Here is a 17,479-nt window from a genome sequence, read left to right as displayed (position 1 = left end):
TACTTGAGTTTCATTTGATCTTCACGCTCCCAGGTGAACTCTGGGCCGCGACGGGAGTTCCAACGAACTCGAACAAGAGGGATTCTCGTGTTCTTGAGGACCTTAACATCCTGGTCAGTGATTTCAACAGGTTCCTCGACGAACTGCAACCGCTCGTCGATAGTGAGATCCTTCAAAGGAACTATGAGGGTCTCATCTGACAGGCACTTCTTCAGATTCGACACGTGAAAAACATTGTGAACTGCACCGAGTTCAGCTGGTAAGTTTAGTCTGTAGGCCACTGTGCCTATTCTTTCTATGATTTCGAACGGTCCGACATACCGCGGATTGAGTTTACCTCGCTTGCCAAAGCGAACCACACCCTTCCAGGGTGAGACTTTGAGTAAAACCCGGTCCCCGACCTGAAATTCCAATGGCTTCCTACGCTTATCCGCGTAGCTTTTCTGACGGTCGCGTGCTGCCGCCATACGTTGTCGTATTTGTGCAATCTTTTCCGTGGTATCCACTACAAGTTCTGGACCCATGATCTGACTATCCCCCACCTCTGCCCAACAGAGAGGTGACCGGCATTTACGCCCGTACAATGCCTCAAATGGAGCGGATTGTATGCTGGTGTGATAACTGTTATTGTATGAAAACTCCACTAAAGGGAGGCGCTTTTCCCAGCTGTTGCCAAAATCGATAACACATGCCCGAAGCATGTCTTCTAAGGTTTGAATCGTGCGCTCAGACTGCCCATCCGTCTGAGGGTGATAAGCCGTGCTCATATCTAACCGAGAGCCAAAAGCCTTGTGCATTGCTTGCCATAGTTCTGATGTGAATCGTGCATCGCGATCCGAAATGATAGAGGTGGGCACCCCGTGCCTTGAGACTACTTCCTTCAAGTATATGTCTGCTAGTGTGGAAAACTTGTCTGTTTCTTTGATTGCCAGGAAATGAGCAGACTGGTGAGTCGATCCACGATCACCCAAATAGTATCGTTCCCACGCTGGGATCTAGGTAGGCCTGTAACAAAATCCATGGAAATTTCCTCCCATTTCCATTGTGGTATCTTTGGTTGTTGGTCTGCCTTCTTGCACAAGTCAAGCATTTGCTGACATAGGTAGCAATGTGGGCCTTCATGCTAGGCCACCAATACGTAGTTCTGAGATCGTGGTACATTTTATCCGACCCTGGATGTACCGAGTAGCGCGATTTGTGAGCTTCATCCATCACTAGCTCACGCAAGTTGCCATAAAGTGGGACCCAAATACGCCCTGTTACATAGTAAGCGCCGTCTTCCTTCTGTTCCAATCGCTGCCTTGAGCCACGTAAGGCTTCAGCCCTAACGTTTTCTGGTTTCAATGCTTCTACCTGAGCATCTCGTATCTGTGCTGGAAGACTAGACTGAATGGTGAGCTGCAATGCTCGTACGCGCTTAGGTGTAGTGTCTTTTCGACTGAGGGCGTGACGTGATGTCGTGGTCACGCAAATTTAATCCCAAGAACAACTATGTAAATAGTGGCAAGTGGGTATCGAACACAGGGAGTTTGTGGAAAATGTGCTATTTGAAGTGCTTCTCTAAGTTAACTAAATTAATCTAATTGCAAGAAAAATAAAATTCAAGAGTTGGTTTGATTTGATTGGTTTTAAAAACTAAGATTAATTAACTAATTTGCAAAATGAAAATTTGGATTGTAAACAGTTGAGAGACAAATGACTATCTTGAGTTTCCGGTTTGGTTCGACGTCTGTGTTAATATTTCACTAGAAAGAACTACATAGACATAGTTCATGTATAATCAATTGCAGTGATGAAAGGGGACTAAGTACTCAGATTCCGAGAACGTGAGGTTATCACCCGATGATCAATCAACCCTTACCCAAACCTAACTATACCCATGATATCCCGATTGCCAACGGCACCAAGAACGTATGGTTTCTAATTAGTTCAACATAAGAATCAACAAGTTACTAACAATCAATCATACACCATAACAATCAATTCAAATAAAAAGCAATTGTTATTCTAGAAATATGAAATGAAAACACATAGTCTTACTCAAACCTTCAACACAAGATAATCACCCAAATATCTAGCCACTCATGGCTTTAACTAACATAATGCAAGAAATGGAAAATATTGTTCACCAACAAAAACTAGACAAGAATTTAGTGAAAAGATAGTTCCAAGATGTGTTTCTTAGCTTCCAAGTGCTCTTCATATACTTCCCAACTCGTTCTAGCCAAGTAGTAACCGAAATTGCATGATTAGGCATCATAAATCTCCTTAAAATGGACAATAAATGCGAATGTTACAAGATGGGATCAGTCGGAGCCGTAAGCTACGGCTCCCAGCCGTAGCTTACGGCAGGCAGCAGGTCAACAAGTCAGCTAGGAGCCGTAAGCTACGGCAGACCACCGTAGCTTACGGCAGTCAGTGTTCTTTTACGCCAAGTTGCTCCTGTCTTACGGCAGATCATTTTGGCATTGGATGGGGGCCGTAAGCTACGGCCTGGTGGCGTAGCTTACGGTCCTGAGCTTTATTTCCTTCCATGACTTCTCCATCTTTTCATTCTTTCGCTCTTTTTAAGTCCCGCAACTTCTAGTATCCATCCGTGCCTCCTAAAACCCACCTTTTGAGCACTTTAGCACCTGCATAACCCAACACAAAGTGGTTATCTATTTCAAGCAATTAACCGAATAAAGTGTAGAATATGCGTTGTATTAAACCTTTTAAGGGTTGTCCTATGGACCACCCGTCACATCCCCACACTTACCCGTTGCTTGTCCCAAGCAACCACTTCACAAACTATTTTTAACCATAAACGACCAATCGTGCGAACCAAACTAAAGTGCCGTCCTTTTTACTAACTTTTTATCATTCCACAAAACACACCCCTCACAAAAACTCTCGGTGACAAGAAAAATTAGCAAGTTATGCTAAACCACTCAATGCGTATATGTGTGTGTGTGCGACAATAAGCTTGTATGAAAATCAAGTTTCCTCCTAACCAATATCTAACATGCTTTTGAATCAAAGGAACTTACGGGTTGTTATGGGGCTAGGTGCAAAGGTAGGAAAATGGTGGAACATATATATAAGAGCTAATTTTGATTTGACCCGGTTTTATTTCCAAAGCAAACGACTATGTACCAAAACATCATAAACTTCTAACTACTATTGCACTCATGACTTCTTTTTGTATTTTTCTCATATTTTTCTTTTTTTTTTCTTTTTGTTTTTTTTTTCAAAACACATAAAACTCAACAATATATACAAAGACATCACAATCACAACATTATCCTAAACCGGGTCATCTCAATAGGGTATAATTTATATAGGAAGTAGGCTTTGGGTTTCAATCGAATGGCTTAAGGCTCAAACATAGCTTTCTATGGACCAAACCCCCACCCCTCACAATACCAAGCTCATATATGTAACGTATGAGGTCCAACCCACCAATTCCCGCACTCTCACACATCTAGACGAGACATCCTAAAAGTCCCTTATCATCTTCAAAAGCATGCCAACTCTAGGATTTAACAAGCATTCACACCCAAGTTCTATTTACACACTACACACACCGCCACTCAAGCAACAAAAAATTAACTCTCATATGTGGTTCAATTCTCACCAAGAAAAAACTAAGAACGGGTGTCGGTGTGTTAAATGGTACAATATCAAGTTTTCAAATTTTTACACTTTTCGCTTGGATTTGCAAAAATTTTTGAAGTTCTCAAAAATTTCCCCCATCCCCACACTTGGGATACATTGTCCCAATGTATGGTTTTGAGGGAAAGATCGCTTTCAACAAGAACACTCACATTTGCTTTGCATCTTGAACCCCAAATTTTTTTTTTATTTTTTTAAAAACACCACCAACTTTCACAACCCAACAAACACATCAACATCAAAACACCACCCTACCTCCCAACCATAAACTAAAGCAAACAACTAACTACCAATATTTCAAAGCTAAAGAACACAACAAGACTAAGGAAAGAGTACATCGACCTGGTGAAGTTTGATATAACAAATGTTGTAGAAAATCCGACTTCCTATCACCACCTTCACACCAATCTCCGCACATCTTCCCCACACTTGAGTGTTGCCATGGCCCTGAAACATAGAAAGATAAAAATAGCAAGATCAATATAAAACCCCGGGTTGCCTCCCGAGCAGCGCTAAGTTTCGAGTCTTCAGCCAGACCATGCCATCCTCATTTAAGGTGGCTCAAAGAACCGGTTCCTATCACTTCCATCACTTCCTTGTGCCATTGAGCAAAATGCATCCATCTTGTTTTGACTTGGTGGGTAATCAAATACGCTCTTGCTTGACCCCATATGTGTTTCTTCACGGTCCGGTGGTTGCTTTTTTCTCATTCTTTGAAACACGTTTTTCATACAATCACTAGACTCACCACCCTTCCCCTCAATGGACTCATAACTAATCACTTTAGTTTGAACATCAAAAGACAACTTACGGTTCTTTTCGGTCATGGTAATAATCTCGTCTCTACAATTAATTTGCGCATTTGCCGTGTATAGAAACGGTCGACCTAAAATTACCCTTTGTTGTGATGCCATGTTGGTAGAAGCATAGTCCAAGACTAGGAAATCCACCGGGTATTCAAACTCTCCCAACTGAATCATAACATTCTTAATTATTCCTCGTGGACGCCTCCAACTCTCATCCGCCAAGCTCACCATGGTGTCTACATCTTCAAGCGGACCGAAATCATACATGTCATATAGATCGCTTGGTAGCACACTCATGCTTGCCCCGTAGTCCAACAATGCGTGAGGGATTTTTAATTTTCCCACGCGGATAGGCACGATTGGCACTCCATATTCTTTGTCTATTTCAACTTCGGCATCCTTTTTCAAACCTGCATTTATTTGACACGAAGAGGTTAGACATTTCTCATTAAATTCGGTATTAGGAACGGTGCTTACCACATTGATATTAACGCTTTTTATGTTCTTGGGATTTGTCACCGTATCACTTGGTAGCTGGCCTTTTGCTTTTTTCAAAATCGCCACTTCACTCGCAAGTTGACCCATTTGAGTAGTCAAAGTTTGAATAGCTTTATCACGGGCCTCGTCCTTTTGCATCCGAACCTCATCATGTTGATTCATTCGTTGCATTTCAACTTGCATTGCTTTCAACATCTCCATCACTTCGTTTCCACCCGAAGAGCTTTGACCCGTTTGATATTGCCTTTGAAATCCTTGGTTTCCTTGGAAATTCGGGTTAGCTTGATTTGACGGGTTCCCATACCGAAAGTTTGGGTGGTTTCTCAACCCGGGGTGGTAAGTGTTAGAATTCATATTATAGTTTCTACCACCCCATCCTTGACCTTGCACAGCATGAACCTCTTCATATTGCCCATCACCTCCTTGGCAATTTTCAGCCGCATGACCTATTTCATTGCAAATAACACAAACATCATAAATTTGATTAGTAGTTTGAACATTACCATCGTCAACTGCATGAACTTGCGATCTCGTGACAGCCGGTCGTGCTCTCCTTGATGCTTGGGCTTTCCTCTTTGAGGTAATGGCCATTTGTTCCAAGAACTCCCAATCCTCATCTTCATAATTTGTGCCAAAAGTCCCATTTGTGATGGACATTAGATCACGTGCATCCTCGGCACACAACCCCTCGTGGAAGGCATTCATCAACTCCCAAAGTTCAATCCCATGATGTGGACAATTTTTGATCATCATATTAAAGCGCTCGAAGGCTTCATGGAACATTTCGCCTTGTTGTTGTTGGAAACTCCTCAACCCCTTCCTAGCATCATTGGTCTTTTGGGCGGTATAAAACTCGTCTAGGAAAAATTGTTGCATTTCTGCCCAAGTATAAATAGATGCCGAAGGCAAAGTATAGAACCACTTCTTTGCCTTGTCCTCCAAAGAAAATTGAAATAATACCAACTTGATATCATCGGCCGAAAAACCTTGACTCCCAAGAGTATTGCAAATTGAGTCATATGCCTCCAAATGGAAATAAGGCTCCTCCGTTGCTAGCCCCTTGTATTTCGGCAAACTTTGTAAAGAATTGGTTCTTACTTCAAAAGTTCTCCCTTGGTTGTTATGAGGAATAACCACCGGTGAAGGATTGTGAGTAATCACCGGCCTAAAATGCGCTTCAATACCCCTCGCATTTTCCCTAAGATGCCTCCTTGGCACACCAAATCGACCCCTTGGACGAACTTGACCCATTGGTCTTTGCATAGGCCCTTGTGGTGCAATTGGTTGTTGAAATTGTGGTTGTGGCACCGGTGGGTGTTGAATTGGCCATTGGAATGGCAGTTGAACATGTTGTGGTCGAACTTGTTGCAAAGGAACCGGACGTTGCAATTGCGACCCTTGTGGCCTTGGCCTAATATGTTGTGGTATGAGTTGTTGTTGTTGTTGTGGAATCCCACCAACACTCGACATTCTTTGTGTTTGACCAGGTATATAAGTCAACTCCCCTTGATCTCCACTACCCACATAAGCATAACCCTCTTCCTCATAACCCTCGAAATCTTCATATCCTTCTTCATATCCATCTCCTTCTATACCCCTCGATGATGGCCCAAATGGAATAGATGAGTATTGAAAACCGGACTGGTTTGGTACTCCAAATGATGAAGTAGCATGAACAACAGTTGAGCCTTGTGGTAGTGTATAGGTGGATGATGATTGACCTAAAACTGGGAAGAAATGGGTGAGAGGTGGAATTGTAGAAGCAGGGCTAAAGGTAAGAGTAGGTTCAATTTGTGTAGTAATGGGCTGTGTGGTGTTGGTTGATGTGACATTTTGAAGTATGGTGGGTTCGGTAGTATTTGGTGGAATGATGGTATTTGGTGAAGGTTGGGTGGATGTTGGTATGAATGATGACGTGGATTCACCCGTAGTGGGTGGTGGTGGTGGTGGATCCATGTATCGAAGTGGTGTGATCGGTGTAATTGGTGTTGTTGGTGAACTGTTGATTGTATTTTCCCTTAGCAAAATTCTGTTTGCTCGCAAAGTTCGCTCGATTTCCGGATCAAACGCCAATGGTGATAGCTTGTGAGAGCTCCTAGTACGCATGCACCTGTCAATACCTGCACACTAACACACCCAACGTAAACCAGAAAAATAACAAACTCAAAACAAGAACAAAAATAACACACGTTGCGCACTACTCTCCGGCAGCGGCGCCAAAATTTGACGTGATGTCGTGGTCACGCAAATTTAATCCCAAGAACAACTATGTAAATAGTGGCAAGTGGGTATCGAACACAGGGAGTTTGTGGAAAATGTGCTATTTGAAGTGCTTCTCTAAGTTAACTAAATTAATCTAATTGCAAGAAAAATAAAATTCAAGAGTTGGTTTGATTTGATTGGTTTTAAAAACTAAGATTAATTAACTAATTTGCAAAATGAAAATTTGGATTGTAAACAGTTGAGAGACAAATGACTATCTTGAGTTTCCGGTTTGGTTCGACGTCTGTGTTAATATTTCACTAGAAAGAACTACATAGACATAGTTCATGTATAATCAATTGCAGTGATGAAAGGGGACTAAGTACTCAGATTCCGAGAACGTGAGGTTATCACCCGATGATCAATCAACCCTTACCCAAACCTAACTATACCCATGATATCCCGATTGCCAACGGCACCAAGAACGTATGGTTTCTAATTAGTTCAACATAAGAATCAACAAGTTACTAACAATCAATCATACACCATAACAATCAATTCAAATAAAAAGCAATTGTTATTCTAGAAATATGAAATGAAAACACATAGTCTTACTCAAACCTTCAACACAAGATAATCACCCAAATATCTAGCCACTCATGGCTTTAACTAACATAATGCAAGAAATGGAAAATATTGTTCACCAACAAAAACTAGACAAGAATTTAGTGAAAAGATAGTTCCAAGATGTGTTTCTTAGCTTCCAAGTGCTCTTCATATACTTCCCAACTCGTTCTAGCCAAGTAGTAACCGAAATTGCATGATTAGGCATCATAAATCTCCTTAAAATGGACAATAAATGCGAATGTTACAAGATGGGATCAGTCGGAGCCGTAAGCTACGGCTCCCAGCCGTAGCTTACGGCAGGCAGCAGGTCAACAAGTCAGCTAGGAGCCGTAAGCTACGGCAGACCACCGTAGCTTACGGCAGTCAGTGTTCTTTTACGCCAAGTTGCTCCTGTCTTACGGCAGATCATTTTGGCATTGGATGGGGGCCGTAAGCTACGGCCTGGTGGCGTAGCTTACGGTCCTGAGCTTTATTTCCTTCCATGACTTCTCCATCTTTCCATTCTTTCGCTCTTTTTAAGTCCCGCAACTTCTAGGATCCATCCGTGCCTCCTAAAACCCACCTTTTGAGCACTTTAGCACCTGCATAACCCAACACAAAGTGGTTATCTATTTCAAGCAATTAACCGAATAAAGTGTAGAATATGCGTTGTATTAAACCTTTTAAGGGTTGTCCTACGGACCACCCGTCAGGGCGTCAGCCACAACATTGGCTTTGCCTGGATGGTACTTGATGGCGCATTCATAATCATTCAAAAGTTCGACCCATCTTCGTTGACGCATGTTCAAATCCTTTTGCTTGAAGATATGCTCGAGACTCCTGTGATCGGTGTAAATAGTGCACTTGGTACCGTACAGGTAGTGTCGCCATATCTTAAGCGCGAAAACAACAGCTCTCAGCTCTAAATCGTGCGTCGTGTAGTTCCGTTCATGAACCTTGAGTTGACGAGAAGTGTAAGCAATAACTTTATCCCGCTGCATCAATACGCAACCAAGCCCCTGTATCGATGCGTCACAATAAACCACAAAATCGTCCGTGCCCTCTGGCAATGAGAGAATAGGTGCGCTGCAGAGCCTATCCTTTAGATATTGAAAAGCCGTTTCTTGTGTATTACCCCAACGATAGGTAACACCTTTCTGCGTTAGTAATGTAAGCGGCTGTGCGATCTTTGAGAAATCTTTAATGAATCGCCTGTAGTAACCCGCCAAACCCCAGAATTGGCGTATTTCGGTTGGTGTACGCGGTGCAGGCCAGTTCCTGATCGAATCTACCTTGGATGGATCAACATGAATCCTATCCTTGTTTACCACATGGCCTAGAAAGTGGACTTCACGAAGCCAGAAGTCGTATTTTGAAAACTTGGCGTACAGTTGTTCCTTTCGAAGAAGTTCTAAGATGAGACGTAAGTGCTGCTCGTGTTCCTCCTGACTCTTGGAGTAGATCAGGATGTCGTCGATAAAGACAATTACAAACTTGTCTAGATAAGGCTTGCACACCCTGTTCATAAGATCCATGAAAACTGCAGGCGCGTTCGTTAGCCCGAATGGCATGACTAGAAACTCGTAGTGGCCGTAACGAGTTCTGAATGCAGTCTTGGAGACGTCCTCATCCCGGACTCTCAGCTGATGGTAACCCGACCTTAGATAAATCTTGGAGTAGTAGCTCAACCCTTGCAACTGGTCGAATAAGTCATCAATACGCGGCAGAGGGTAGCGGTTCTTCACTGTCACCTTGTTCAGTTCGCGGTAGTCTATGCACATCCTGAAAGTGCCATCCTTCTTTTTCACGAATAACACTTGAGCTCCCCAAGGCGAAGAGCTAGGACGAATAAAGCCCTTTTCCAAGAGCTCTTGTAGCTGCTTTGACAATTCTTCCAGTTCAGTTGGAGCTAAACGATACTGTGCGCGAGCTATAGGTGCTGCTCCTGGAGCTAGCTCGACTTGAAACTCGACCTGGCGATGAGGCGGTAGACCAGGTAAATCTTCAGGAAACACTTGAGGAAATTCGCGTACAACTGGGATATCCTCTATTCTTTTCTCTTTCGTCGATGCATCAGTAACTAGTGCCAAAATGGCAGTGTGCCCCTTTCGTAAACATTTCTGAGCCTTCAGGAAGGAGATGATGCCAACCACGGCACCACTCTTGTCGCCTTGAACTTCGAGTGGTTCTTTACCAGAACGAGGAATACGGATGATCTTCTCTTTACATATGATCTCTGCTTGCTGCTTAGATAACCAATCCATACCAACGACGATGTCGAAACTCCCCAGAACTATAAGAATGAGGTCGATGGAGAAAGTCTGACCAGCGAGGATAAGATTACAACCCTGAACTATGTGTGTGGCCTCTAGACTTTTTCCGTTAGCTAACTCTACGACATGTTTGGTGTTTAAGGGAGTTGGTGCACGTTTAAACATTTGGCTAACTTTCAAAGACACATAACTTGTATCCGCACCCGAATCAAACAAAACAGTAACGTAAAAGTCGTCGAGAAGAAACTTACCCATGACTACGTTAGGATCGTTCCTTGCGTCACCTCGACCCAGCACAAAAGCACGACCCCTAGCTTCATTGCCGTTATTGTTCCCACCGTTGTTGTTGTTGCCATTGCCCTGATTGTTGTTGTTGTTGCGATTCTGGTTCTGGTTTAACTGGGGGCAATCACGTTTGAAATGACCTTCGACCCCACACTGGAAACATCCCCTGTTGCCCCGTTGTTGCTGCTGCTGCGGGTTTTGTGGAGCTGGTAATTGCAGTTGCTGGTTCTGATTCGCAGGCCGTGGACTCCTACAGTCTTTGGCCTTGTGACCCATCTTGAGGCACCTCTGACAACGACCCTTGTTGCACTGGCCGCTGTGATGCCTGTTATAGTTGTGACACTAGGGGTGAAATCCTTGATACCTTTTCTGCCTATGACCACCAGAAGATTGCTGACTAGGACTCTGGTAGTGGTCAGTCTTCTGCTGCTGAGTCTGAGACTGACTATTGCTGAACCCTTGCTAGAATCCCCCTCCCACTTTCTTTTGTTGTCACCGGGGATAGTAGGAGTAGCGGCTGATGTGGTAGCAGTAGTAGCGCTGATACGTTTGGGCAGCTTGTTCTGTTCCACCGCCTGATCTGTGAGGCGATGAGCAAGATGCTGAATGTCTTGGATATTATCGAGATTAGCCGATGTCACATGGCTCCGAATCTCTGAGGCTAGACCCTTGAGGTACAACTCAATGCGCTTGATCGGAGGGTCCACCATGGTTGGACACAAGATGGCCAGTTCGTTCGACCGTTTCGTGTAAGCTTCGATTTCCGACCCCGTCATTTTCAAATGATAAAGCTCCACTTCCAACTTGTGGATGTCATCGCGTGTGCAGTATTCCCTTTTGATCAGTTCTTTGAATTCGTTCCAATGGGTGGCGTTAGCAGCCGCCAGCCCTAGAATCTGAACTTGTGCATTCCACCAGGTTAGCGCAATCCCTTCCAACGTGCCAGTGGCGTACTTGACCCTGCGAGCCTCAGGGCATTCACATATCTCGAATACCGACTCAAGCTTCTCAAACCAATGGAGTAGTCCCACTGCTTCTTCCGTGTCACAAAAAACGTGCTTGGACGACAGTCCATGAAGTTCTTGAATGTGCAGACAGGTTGCTGTGCGGGTTGACCTATTGTGTACGAATAGGACAATGTTAAACATAAGGGTTAATGTAGGATCTAAAGATCCTAGAGTGAATCACATCCGCAGGATATACTACCTGCTTGTGCAGCTGCCAGTGCCGCAGCTACTTGTTCAGCAATGAGAGCCGTCAACTGGGCTTGAGTCATGTTAACACGTCCAGACATGATCTTCATAGTAAAAGTAGCATAAGTGAGAATGGTTCGAGAGTAGTGCGATGACAGAAGAGTGTAAGCACATAGGTATTCCCAAGTAATAACGAATAGTAAGCAATGTAATCTAAGCATACTACGAGCAAAGTTCTATGTAGTTCTAGCAAGCAGGTAATAAACATAAACCTTATTACCTAGGATGTTGAGTCTTGCACGTGGAGCGAAGCGTCGTTGTGGATCGTTGAAAGCACTGTTCTGGTTATAGTCTGGTTTTAATAAAAACGTTTTCCCCATACTAAAACCAAGTTCTCTATAACCAATGGCTCTGATACCAATCTGTCACACCCCCAAAATCCACCCGCGGAGTACTACCGCTTGGAGGCGTGACATGACCAGGATCAAGCCACCAATCATATAGAACAATGTGTATAGTAAAAGTAATTGTATTTAAACCAAACCAATCCATATGAAAGGTGTTCCAAAACATAAGTATAATCACAAAGTTTAGCGGAAGCAAATGTATAAGAGCCCAATCATAAATAAAGTGTGCAATGTCATAAAGTTTAAATCAAAGTATTCACGATCCTTGTCCACAACGACTGCGCCTCCCAGTGCAAGCTCCATGTACCTAACGACCTGCAAGGCATGTAACATAGGATCAACAACTAGTTGAGCGAGTTCACAGAAAGTAAACGCGTAATAGTAAGTTCGTTTGTAACATGTGGCTCTACTGGGCCGATAGTATGTTCTATTGGTGGGGGCTTCTTCCCATGTATGTATGTACTACTAGTGGGGGTTTCCCATGATTATATTTATTACTAGCGGGGGCTTCCCATGTTTATCCTTACTAGACTATTGTAACCATGTGTGTTCTTCTTGACTCGAGAACAGGAATACGTACAAGGTCACGTAGGTTTTACGTGAGTGCCCTTCCCCGAGGACAGTGGTACGTGTGGGGTTTACGTAGGTTTTACGTAAGTGTCCTTCCGACCCGAAAGACAGTAGTAGGTATGAGTTTACGTAGGTTTTACGTAAGTGTCCTCCCGACCCGGGAGACAGTGGTAGATACTAGTTTACGTAGGTTTTACGTAAGTGTCCTGACTAACCTGAGGACGATGGTATATAGTCTAGCAATAGCGTAAGTACGAGTAATTATCCAATTCAAATCTTCCAACCCAATTCCCAACCCGGGAATCCCATGCCTTGGCTGTGTGAACTCACCTTGGTTTGCTCGGTATGCTAACTATGTGCTCACGAATAATCAATCACGTCCTATAGTATGCATGTATATTAAATCAGTTCAAGTTCGCATGCCATTTATGTCACGAAGTGTGTTTAAACAGTTATCACATATCACGTATGTAGTTTAGTCAAAATCGCACCATTTATGCTTGACAGGATTAACAGGCAGTTAACATATTTCATACAGTCAACGCACTTAACAGAGCTCATACACTAGAAATGTTACATGTCTAACAGAGTTATCATCAATCAGAACCAATGCGCTAACTGAATAAATAGAATTAACAAATCAAAGGTCGGACCTATTTATTACAATTAATCAAAGTCGGACTAAGTTATCCCTTCAACAAACTCGGACTAAAACATCCCCCCCTCAAATCCCTTAAAAGTTCGGACTATGCTACAACCATCACGAATTCGGACAACATCACTTAAAGAAACTCAGACCATGGAGGCTTTAGTGAAACTCGGACCAAACATCCTTAAAAACTTCGGACCATGATGAGCATTAAAAGGTCGGATCCCACATTATCCTATAAAACTCGGACCCCAAGGATTCCCTTAACAAAGTCAGACCCCTTATAGCCTATAAAAGTCGGACATCACAACTTAAACAAAGGTCGGACATATTTGCATGATTAAAGGTCGGACATATTTGCATGATTAAAGGTCGGACATATGTCTTCTCAATACAAAATTCGGACAAGTTTCCCTTGTCAAAAATTCGGACCATGTCCATTCAATATGAAGTTCGGACTATACGTGAAAACAAAGATCAGCATCAATCATACGAACATAAACTCAATGTAACAGTTACGTGTTCACGATCCAGAAAACCCTAATTTCATACTTGCAGTGCAGTAATCAAATCAAAATCACACGATTCTAACATATCATGCATCTAATTGTCGGGCATACGATAACACAACTAATTAACATCATTTCACAATAATCAGGATTCAATCAGTAGCCACAGAACTACCATATAAAGAACTAGGGTTTTAGCATGAATCAATCAATCAACGATTAACAACAAACAATCATTAAACAATTACCTTGGATTGATTCTAGACAAAGAGAGGAATCAAGAGTGATGAAGAGCTTGTGTCAATGATGAAGATGATGATTGCAAGAGAGGGTTGTAGAGAAGTCTTGAAGATAAGTATGATGGTTTGTGAGATGATTAGTGAATGATTAGGGAGAAGGTTAGGGTTAAGAGTGATTGGAATTTCACTAACTACTCTACTCACCCCTAAGTATCATCTTTTACATAAGTACACCCATCTAAATATAATTTACAGTTTCACCACCAAGTTCATGTATTTGTCAAATCTTTCATAAAATAACACATAACCATGCACAATCACAATACACTTTATTAAACCAAAACGTATACAGTTACAAAGTAAACCAATTGTGCAAATAAAAACTAAACAAGCAGTGAACGTGCAATAAATGCGAAAGTGGAATCTCGGAAACTCGAGTTGTCACAATGAACGTCTTCGGGAGCCATACGAACCTGATGGTAACCGGACCTTAAGTCCAGTTTAGAGAAAAACGATGCTCCGCCTAATTCATCCAATAATTCATCGATTAATGGAATCGGAAACTTATCTTTTACTGTTGCTTCATTGAGTACGCAGTAATCCATACACATTCGCCACTGACCGTCCTTTTTCCTTACCAACACGACCGGGGCCGCGAACGAACTTTGGCTATTTTGAATAATTCCTGAATCTAACAACTCACGGGTGGTTTTTTCTATTACATCTTTTTGTACGACCGGGTATCGATAGGGTCGTAAGCTTATAGGTTTCGTTCCCTCTTTCAATACTATTTTATGGTCAAAGGCTCGTGTCGGGGGCAACCCCGTTGGTACCTGAAAAACCTCTGAGTATTGCATCGCAAGTGACTTCCACAGTAGAGAGTCTTGTGGATCGTCCGAAAAACTAACCACTCTCGAATGGTAATTTTTGTCAGCCTCTTCATTTGTCAATTGTAATCCAAATAATTGCAAGTCACCACCCCTTGAATGCTTGTTCAACACCCCCCCCCATTTTTCCATTGTACATACTGAAAATAAATTGTTTTGTAGGCCTCTAAGTTCATACTGTTTACCCTCTACCTCAAACTTCATGGTCATTTTTTGGAAATTCCATAAAATGTCAGTCAAGGGCAAAAGCCATTACACCCCCAATATCATATCATAACTCTCAAGCGATAATAAAAGTACGTCCGCTGTGAACCAATTTGCATATTCCACCGAAAATCATGACATACTTCCTCGCTAACCGGTCTTTAAGGAAGTTGTGGGTTGACCCACCGTCAATAAGTATGTGAAGCTGTCGATTACCCATAGACCCTTGTATTCGCATGGTTGAGTATGACGGAATGCCCATCAATGCGTGAACCGAAATCTGTGGCTTTCATTTTCCCCCTTCCTCGGTTATCGGTTTATCCTCCACCTCTTCCTCATCTCCGTCTTCCATTTCAATGATGTAAACTTGATTCCGGTTTCGTGGGCACTTATGCCCGGGCACAAATTTTTCCATGCACCAAAAACACTCTCCCTTTGCGTGTTTGTTTTCCAGTTCCTTAGGCGAGAGACGACGAGGACCTCCCGTCGGTTTAGTAACAGTTGTGTTAGTTTGGTTAGGTGTAGGTAAGAGTGGTAATTCGGTAGCATTAACTGGCGGTGTAATCTTGGAGTTGTTGTAGCTCTTTGTGTTTCCTCCATTCCATTTACCCTTGCTAAATTTTTCCTTCAAATTTTTGTTATTCAAAACTTGAGTCTTAGCCAACCCATATGCTTCGTGTAAGGTGCGCGGTTTAAACATCTTAACCGGTCCCCGAATACCCGGTCTAAGGGCCTTTAGATAGAGACTAATAGCTTGAGATTTAGTGAGGTTTACCTTATTCAACAAAGAATCGAACGCGATGTTGAGCTCATGAAGAGTACCGGTTTGGTTGAGGGAAGCCAGCTCTTCCAAGGGATCTTCAAACATAGCATTAGAGAAACGGGTCGAGATAGATCTCACATATTCTTCCCATGGAACTTCCGATACAGTAGCATTACGTATGCGCAGGTAAGCCCTATGCCACCGGAGCGCGTCCCCTTCCAAGTGAACAACAGCGCACCTAAGTTTCACCTCGTCCGGAGTCTCGTCCATCGCGAAAAAGTGTTCGCAACGGTAGATCCACCCCTCTACGTCTTCACCCGAAAACTTGGGAAAGTCGACCTTCCCGATCCTCAGGAGCCGATTACCCTTCGAGTCTGCACCGTCAGGAGAAAACAACAAACCTGAGCTAAATACGCCGCCACTGTTTGACCCGATTTATTGGTAACTGCCTTCAAGATTTCTTCCTGTTGTTTCGCTAGCGCCGATAGTGTTGCCTGGATCTCGTTGATTGTCTTGTCAGGATTCTTGAGGGTGTTGTCAACCTCTTGGTTGTGCATGTTCGTCATGATAACAAGAGTAATTCCGATCGGAGATTGGAACGACTCTGATACCAATGTTGCATACCAAACGGGAGAACTCAACCCAAAAGACTAGTCTGGTGGGTGAGAGAGCCCATTTGGTATATAAACCCCACATCAGTTGCCCATACAACCGATGTGGGACAAGTCCCATACCTTGCAATGATATTAGTCCATAACAATCGACCCTCCTTAAGGACCAACGTCCTCGTTGGTCACGACCATGTTGGTCACGGCTGGCTCTTTCCAAGCCACCACTCCATGGGCCACCACTCCGAGCCTCGTTGGTCACGGCCATGTTGGTCACAGCCACGTTGGTCACGACTGGCTCTCTCCAATTGTTATGGACTAATATCATTGCAAGGTATGGGACTTGTCCCACATCGGTTGTATGGGTAACTGATGTGGGGTTTATATACCAAATGGGCTCTCTCACCCACCAGACTAGTCTTTTGGGTTGAGTTTTCTCGTTTGGTATGTAACATTGGTATTAGAGCCAGAACTCGGAGTGGTGACCTGGAGAGAGCCAGCCCTGACCAACATGGCCGTGACCAACAAGGCTCGGAGTGGTGGCCTAGAAAGAGCCAGCCGTGACCAACGAGGACGTTGGCCCTTAAGGAGGGTCGATTGTTATGGACTAATATCATTGCAAGGTATGGGACTTGTCCCACATAGGTTGTATGGGCAACTGATGTGGGGTTTATATACCAAATGAGCTCTCTCACCCACCAGACTAGTCTTTTGGGTTGAGTTCTCTCGTTTGGTATGTAACATCTTAATCTCACAAGAATAACCCTTTTTTTACATTTCTTATGGCATCAAAACTCACCAAATCTCAAATTGATTCTTACCTCTTAATTTACAAGCTTAGATGGTCGATTTTATGTGTTCATGTATTAGATTTAGTCATGATTCCCTTGCCAATTGCTTGATTTTGTGAAGAAAAGGGTTTTCCCCTTCTTCTTCTTTGCTCTAGGCGACACACACTATTTAAATTTTAAAAAGTCTTATATTTTGTAAGTTTATTTAACTACTACTTATTGTTGTTGTTGGTAGGAAAATTAGATTTTAAAAATCCTAACTTTGACTTATTGACCAACATATTTTCCATCAGTAATTTCGTATTAGCGATCTTGTATTAACTAAAAGTTAATCA

General features: G+C 42.9%; 1 non-coding gene across 1 annotated transcript; it reads left to right on the top strand.

The window, feature by feature from the left end:
- Nucleotides 1-5,679: 5,679 nt before the first annotated feature.
- LOC118488668 lies at nucleotides 5,680-5,785 on the top strand. Its single transcript, XR_004885212.1, has one exon. It is a non-coding gene; the product is annotated as a small nucleolar RNA R71 (small nucleolar RNA).
- Nucleotides 5,786-17,479: the final 11,694 nt, after the last annotated feature.

This window comes from Helianthus annuus, chromosome 16, assembly GCF_002127325.2.
Source record: "Helianthus annuus cultivar XRQ/B chromosome 16, HanXRQr2.0-SUNRISE, whole genome shotgun sequence".
Taxonomy (NCBI): Eukaryota; Viridiplantae; Streptophyta; class Magnoliopsida; order Asterales; family Asteraceae; genus Helianthus; species Helianthus annuus.
This window is presented reverse-complemented; position numbering and strand designations above follow the sequence as displayed.